At 46.3% G+C, this 6,766-nt stretch overlaps 1 long non-coding RNA gene across 1 annotated transcript; it reads right to left on the minus strand.

The window, feature by feature from the left end:
- Nucleotides 1-2,704: 2,704 nt before the first annotated feature.
- Nucleotides 2,705-6,095, minus strand: LOC134935510 (uncharacterized). Its single transcript, XR_010180204.1, has 3 exons — nucleotides 5,978-6,095; nucleotides 4,530-4,664; nucleotides 2,705-2,937 (listed from the first exon to the last, which is right to left on the minus strand). It is a non-coding gene; the product is annotated as an uncharacterized LOC134935510 (long non-coding RNA).
- Between the last annotated feature and the right edge of the window lie 671 nt (nucleotides 6,096-6,766).

Consider the following 6,766-nt stretch of genomic DNA (forward strand, 5'->3'; position numbering starts at 1 on the left):
ATGTGACTGACTACCAGTACAATGCGTCACCTACTGGTGTGATCTCCACCTCATGTGACATGATCCTCCTGCTGGTGCTGTGACTGCCTACCAGTGCAATGCCTCACCTACTGGTGTGATCTCCACCTCCTGTGACAAGATCCTCCTGCTGGTGCTGTGACTGCCTACCAGTGCAATGCCTCACCCACCTGTGTGATCTCCACCTCCTGTGACAAGATCCTCCTGCTGGTGCTGTGACTGCCTACCAGTGCAATGCCTCACCTACTGGTGTTATCTCCACCTCCTGTGACACGATCCTCCTGCAGGTGATGACTGCCTACCAGTACAATGCCTCACCCACCGGTGTGATCTCCACCTCCTGTGACACGATCCTACTGCTGGTATTGTGATTGCCTACCATGCTGCATTAGCCTTGCTTACTACCACTGTGGGTAATACTAACAATTTGCTTAAGCCCAATTTCTGTTGGGCCCCGCTTATAGCTGACTTACTCCAACCTACATGAGGCCACTTTTCGTATATTTCCAGGACCACTTTACATTCCCAATCCGCCCCTGTCTGGCATGGAAGAAATGTGAATGATAAATCAATGTAAATGTACCAGGAGGTATTGACAAGCCTTTATAACATTATCTTATACTGTGAATTTCTTACCCTGTTTACAAGACAATTAATTAATTTAACTTGTTAATTAAGTGAAAGGAAGACATGATATTTTCCAGGAGATGTATCAAGCCGCGGAGAGAGAAAAAGTTGAGTATTTGCCCAAATCAAATGAAGCTTCTAACTACAGGTATCATTTCATGTACTGTGCTAAATAAGTGACAGAAGATGATTGGGTGGTTTGGACATCTGCACTTTATCTCTCTCCAAGGCTTGATACATCTCCCCAAGAGTGCTGTATATAAAATATATGTATGGCTGCTATACAGCAGGCCAGGAGCACCAGCAGGACAGTAGAGTAACAGTCATATCAGTAATAATTTGCGGATCCTGTGAAATTAGCATTCAGTAAAGACGGGAGACTCAGTCAATGAATACATAAAACATTTTTTAGTTTATGTTCAAATATAAAAAGTTTATTAAGTGGAATATTTAATAAATAATATTTGCGAGACCTCTCCAAAAACAGTCGGTTTTGGGGACTGCCCACAAATATTATCCAGCCCCTGAATGTATGTATTGGGGACTGCAATGGATATTTGAGATATCTATTGCGTTCCTCCTATGTTGAACACAAAAGCAGCCACCAAAAGTTTCTACGGCAGATGGTAAAAACTGTGAAACTCACCAAGCTCCTGAATGCAAAGCATGTCTGAGCTTGGCCCGGCAGCTAATGCCAATTCTAAATGGCTTTTGTAGCCTGTGTGCTATATTATGCAATAATTCCCAGGAGAAGGATCCTTGGGATCCCTCTGCATTACTGTCTGCTCTCACATACGCAGTCTGACGATTGCACATGTGAACTAGCGCAGCCGGGGTCTAAACCCAGAAGTAAAGTGATTGCATTAGCAATTATTTTACTTCTTATACATTGCAGGGATGGGCATGAGATTGGTACTCATTATGGCATAAAAGCTACACCTCTGGACTCATGAAGAGTCATCCTTCAGCACTCAGGAGAGGAAAAACCCCCTTGGGGGGAAACCTCTGGGGAACCATGGCCTCAGGATCGCCCTTCCCTCTGGGCATTAAGAGGTGTACTAATAGAGGGGTCAGTATGCTATCCCAGCGCAAGGGATCCCGGTGGTTGTCATACCGATGCTGGGAACCCAGTACAGAAAAGACTGACAGGGGTGATTAAGGGGTGTTCTCCACTCTCCCCTCCCACCTAACCCTGCCTGTCTGCAATTTAACCCGAACCTCCCCCCTTTGTGCCTAACCCTCCCGCAGAGGTGCCTAATCCTAACCTCCGTCCCTGCTGCCTAAACCTAACCCTCCCTCTCCCGCAGCCTAACCACTCCCGTGGGTGCCTAACCCACCCTACCCACAGTCTAACTTCGCCCCACCCGCAGCCTAATCATATACCCCCACCTGATGCCTAAACCTAACCCTCCCTTGCCCGCAGTCTAACTACCCCCAGGGGTGCCTAACCTTAACCCACCCTACCCGCAGCCTAACCCTATCCTCCCCGAACCCGCAGCCTAACCGTAACCCCTCTGCCTGATGCCTAACCCTCTCCCCACCCCCTAACCCCACCTGTCCGCAGTCTAACCCTAACCTCCCCACTTTGTGCCTAACCCTCCTGCGGAGGTGCCTAATCCTAACCTCCGTCCCTGCTGCCTAAACCTAACCCTCCCTCTCCCACAGCCTAACCACTCCCGGGGGTGCCTATCCCTTAACCACCCTACCCACAGCCTAACGTTAACCTCCCCCCACACGCAGCCTAAACCTAACCCAGCGCTTGTCACCTAAACCTAACCTCTCGCCTGATGCCTAAACCTAACCCTCCCTCCCCTGCAGCCTAACCACACCCAGGGGTGCCTAACCCTAACCCACCATACCCGCAGCCTAACCCTAACCTCCCCCCACCCACAGCCTAAACTTAACCCTCACCTGACGTCTAAACCTAACCCCCCCGCCTAAACCTAACCTTCCCTCCCCTGCAGCCTAACCACTCCCGAGGGTGCCTAACCCTAACCTCCCCCCACCTGCAGCCTAATCCTAACCCCCTCCACCTGATGCCTAATCCTAACCCCCCTTGCCCAGCCCTAAAACCTATGATCATGGGTATATGGGCGTTAGTATCCTTGCCCATTCGGAGTTCCAACGTCGGGATTCTGAAGAGTGTCGGGATCCCAGTGTCAGTCTTCTGACTGCCGTAATCCCGACAGCCAGCATCTTTACCGCATCTCCTAATAGGTAATGCATATGTCCCAGCATTTGGAGAATGTGTCCGCAGCTCTCCTCCCAGGGCAGCTATTCAGGGATCACCCACTGTGTGTAGATGAAGAGGAAGAGATGAAAAATCATTGTTAGTGGATGAACAAGCACAGAGACAAACTGCAAACAGTGGTGTGGTCGTGTAGAGAGAAAAATCTCTCTATGTAAATATGTTACTCTAACTACTGAGGACATGGAAAATACCTAAAATAAGGATAATTAATCCATTGGGCCTATTGTTTTTATACAATACACACATTGGGGGGATAAGTTCTCTATTATAGTAATTAGTGGGTACCTTTAGAAAAGAAATGTGACCAGTAAATAATAAAAGCTATAAATTGCTAACATTTAGGGGTCAATCCAATTAGGTACGAGTTACCATTGCTGCGACGTTTCAACAGCATCCAAACTCACACCCTTCATGGCCAGATTCAGCCTATGGGGCTACCGGAAAGTGCGGCTGTTGTAAGACAAACTCGCACCTAATTAAACTGACCCCTTAGTTGTTAAATGTGATAAAATAGTAAAATACAATGGTGTAATTGTGGGCCTGATTCATTTGTGGTTGTTGAAGCGATCGCTGCTGCAATCTTGCCATTCACAATTGCATCATGAGTCTGAGCAGTCGTAGGCTGAGCAAGTCTCCTAGACACAGGGGGCTCTCCAGCAGCAACACAGGTCGCAATAGGTAATTTATGCACGCACATGGAACGGCGTTTGAACGGACCTGACATGCCTGTATACAGTTAGCCACCCCCGTTACCACCTCATACGCTGACTTCCTGTCAATCACTTTGCGATGGGATCCTCTATGTGAGCATGATTTCATTTTGTGCGCAGTGCAGCTTACATGCATGCACAGTGAAAAAGCATTGAGCCACTTGGTGCAACAGCAGCTCTGCGTCCGCATCTGAATCAGGCCCCCTGAGCGGTAAGGAGAAGGACTCTAGAGAAAGGACTATGTCACCTTTATTATATGTAAAGATAGGGAAACAGTCACTTGTTACAGCTCCAATTCACATCATTTATACCATTCTGTACCATTTCATCATTTGGTTATTCTACTATGGGGGAGATGTATTAAGCCCTGCAGAGTGTTAAAGTGGAGAGAGGTAAAGTGCCAGCCAATCAGCTCCTAACTGCCATGTTAGAGGCTGTGTTTAAAAAATAACAACTAGGAGCTGATTGGTTGTTAGTTTATCACTCTCCCAGACTTTGTACACCTGCCCCCAGTTCATTGATATACTGTAAATGTCAGCCATTTCACTATCTCCCCTGATCTGTATTGTTCTTCCCCCGATCTGTATGTCCTGTGTCATGCGCTCCCCACCCTTCCTGTTTTTCTGTATTACAGTATGTTCTACATCTCGCAACCCCCAAAAGTGTATGTCCTTCCTCTATATGTTCTATAGAGTACGCCACAATTTCTATGTTTTTGTATTGTGCCCCCACACCATCTGTATATGCTATACCAAGTTGCCCCTTCTGCATGTTTTGTATTGTCCGCTCTCCCCCACCATAGACCCTATGTTTTGTACTGTGCTCTCAATACACCACACACACACACACACACACACACACACACACACACACACACACACACACACACACACACACACACACACACAAGTATGGTAACTTACCTCCTGCTTGCTATTCTCCAGTCACTAATTCCTCTGTGACCCCTCCCGTCGTCTTCAACTGACACTTTGCAGATATCTTTGCCGGTCACCCGACACTCTGCAAATCTCTTTGCCAGAACTTTGCCAAATGATTATCTAAATAACCAGAATTTCCTGGTCAGACATATTATGGGGGTGATTCTGAGTTGTTTGCTTGCTAGCTGCTTTTAGCAGCATTGCACACGCTAAGCTGCCGCCCTCTGGGAGTGTATCTTAGCTTAGCAGAATTGCGAACGAAAGATTAGCAGAATTGCGAATAGAAATTTCTTAGCAGTTTCTGAGTACTACTCACAAATAGCGATCAGTTCAGTCAATTTCGTTCCTGGTTTGACGTCACACACATGCCCAGCGTCCGGTCAGCCACTCCCCCGTTTCTCCAGACACTCCTGCGTTTTTCCCTGAAACGCCTGCGTTTTTCCGCACACTCCCAGAAAACGACCAGTTTCCGCCCAGAAACACCCACTTCCTGTCAATCACACTACGATCAGCAGAACGATGAAAAAACTTTGTTGCGCCGTGAGTAAAATACCAAACTTTTGTGCTAATTTACTTGGCGCAGGCTCACTGCGTACATTGCGCATGCGCAGTTTGCGACTAATCGCTCCGTAGCGAAAAAAAATAACGAGCTAACAACTCGGAATGACCCCCTATGTGTATAATTATACTACTACATTTTGTTACGTACTTTCATTTTAATTCATTTGCAATTTATCTATTTTACTGACTTTTTATCCAAAACCCAAGATCCTTTCTCATGGGGGTCATTCCGAGTTGTTCGCTCGCTAGCAGATTTTAGCAGCATTGCACACGCTAGGCCGCCGCCCTCTCGGAGTGTATCTTAGCTTAGCAGAATTGCGAACGAAAGATTAGCAGAATTGCGAATAGAAAATTCTTAGCAGTTTCTGAGTAGCTCGAGACTTACTCCAACACTGCGATCAGCTCAGCCCGTTTCGTTCCTGGTTTGACGTCACAAACACGCCCTGCGTTCGGCCAGCCACTCCCCCATTTCTCCAGACACTCCCGCGTTTTATCCTGGCACGCCTGCATTTTTCCGCACACTCCCAGAAAACGGTCAGTTTCCGCCCAGAAACACCCACTTCCTGTCAATCACACTCCGATCACTTCAACGATGGAAATTCTTCGTTCGGACGTGAGTAAATCTACTAAGTTTTGTGCTAAAATATTTAGCGCATGCGCACTGCGTACCATGCACATTTTCACATTAATTGCTCCGTTGCGAAAATCGGCAATGAGCGAACAACTCGGAATGACCCCCCATGTTAGTTTTATATACTGGGTCTAATTCAGACCACCTGATCGCAGCAGCAAATTTGTTCTCTAATGGACAAAACCATGTGCACTGCAGGTGGGGCAGATGTAACATGTGCAGAGAGAGTATGGTAGCTTACCTCCTGCATGTTATACTCCAGTCGTTGCCACCTCTGCGACCCCTCCCGTCGTCTTCAACTGACACTTTGCAGATCTCTTTGCCGGTCACCCGACACTCTGCAAATCTCTTTGCCAGATGATCTAAAAACACAAAAGACTATCATTAAGCATAGTACTAGTTTAAGTACAATAAAATGTCCATGAGTCAACCAGTTTCCCAATTTTTCTTAAACCAAACAAGATACTTTCAAAGTTATCAATATCCCATGTATCATTTTTATTCCTAAATATGTTGTTCCTTCCTGCGCTTCTCCTATTTATGTGTCCTTGTACCTGTATTCCCTGTTCTGTCTATCTTGTCTTGCCTTTCAGCTGACTATACTGCACTCTGTCTTCCTTAACCCCCTCCATCGTACCCTGCTCTGTAGTGCTCACCTCCTCCTACCTGTCTTCCTGCATGGAAACTGGAAACGTCAGCAGCTGTAGATAGAATGTTACAGGAAGAAGCATTGTGATGTCACGGGCTAGTGATGTCACAGGCTAGGTGTGATGTCACAGTATCCAGCAGCAAAGCTACAGCTATCTTACATATACATTTCTACATCAATTACAACTGTATATACATGAGTTTCTAGATTAAAAAATGAGACTAGTGTAGAAAATGAAGTATAAGGGAATGTTGTACAGAGTGCCTCAATATATAGGTAAAGGGAAAATATAAGGGACAGGAATTTCTAGACTAGATCACAGCTTATATTTTATAAGGAAACAAAGCTCTTTAAGAGGCTGAATTAATCTTTTTCCGTTGT

Source organism: Pseudophryne corroboree, chromosome 6 (genome assembly GCF_028390025.1).
Source record: "Pseudophryne corroboree isolate aPseCor3 chromosome 6, aPseCor3.hap2, whole genome shotgun sequence".
Taxonomy (NCBI): Eukaryota; Metazoa; Chordata; class Amphibia; order Anura; family Myobatrachidae; genus Pseudophryne; species Pseudophryne corroboree.